This window comes from Octodon degus, unplaced genomic scaffold (genome assembly GCF_000260255.1).
Source record: "Octodon degus isolate 3935 unplaced genomic scaffold, OctDeg1.0 scaffold00249, whole genome shotgun sequence".
In the NCBI taxonomy this organism is placed as follows: domain Eukaryota; kingdom Metazoa; phylum Chordata; class Mammalia; order Rodentia; family Octodontidae; genus Octodon; species Octodon degus.
In genome coordinates this window covers 1,309,831-1,310,668 of record NW_004524825.1, presented here as the reverse complement: position 1 = coordinate 1,310,668, position 838 = coordinate 1,309,831, and positions in this window count along the sequence as shown.

The window sequence follows — 838 nt, the reverse complement described above, 5'->3', positions numbered from 1 at the left end:
ACAGGAGGATGCAGGGGGCAGATCCCACGAGTTCCTGACAGGTCAGGAAGCAGCAGGTGCTCAGTAAGTGGCAAAGTGGGCAGGCAAAAAGTAGACCAGGAGGAAGGGAAGAGTGAGCCAAAGTTCTTGCGGAATAGTTTTGGGTTAAGGAGTGCAGGGTGCTTGCTCAGCATAGAAGTTCTGCTTCGGTCCTCGGAAGCAGGGAAGAAAAGCCACCAGAATTGCCTCTTCTGAACTTTTTATATAAATGAAATCATAAACTATGTGCCTGGCTTCTTTCCCTCAGCACAATGTTTTGAAAAACCATGCATCAGTATAGCATTCCTCTTAGTGGCTAAATGGTATCCCGTGATGTGGATATACTAAAAGGTTGACTGAAATATGCAGGGAGTGGCAATTTTTTTTAAATTTCAGTAATGACAGCAGTTGCCATTCATTCCTCTTGACAGCTCCCCTCCCCCTGCCCCATTTCAATACACTTACTCCGTCCTTCTTGCCATTTTCAGAGGCAGCTCTGGAAGTCCTCTTTCGTGTGTGTCTTTAGGAGGTGAATGCTGCCTCCAAGTGCCAGCCAGCAAAAAGACAAGCTGGGGACAAGTATGTCCTCATTCGCCCTTGTCATTGCATCTGGAAACCTGTGCTTCCCAGCTCTTTCCCAAAGTCCAAATGACCCTGGTACCTAAACACTTTGAATCAATGCAGGACCTCAAGGCAGCTGAGGCAGGGCAACTAAAGACGCAGAGGACGACTCACAAAGCTGCTTCAGAAAGTGGCAAGAATGACAGGCCAGCAGTGTTCGAAGTGAGCAGGAGGATTCTGAGGAGCACTAATCACAATG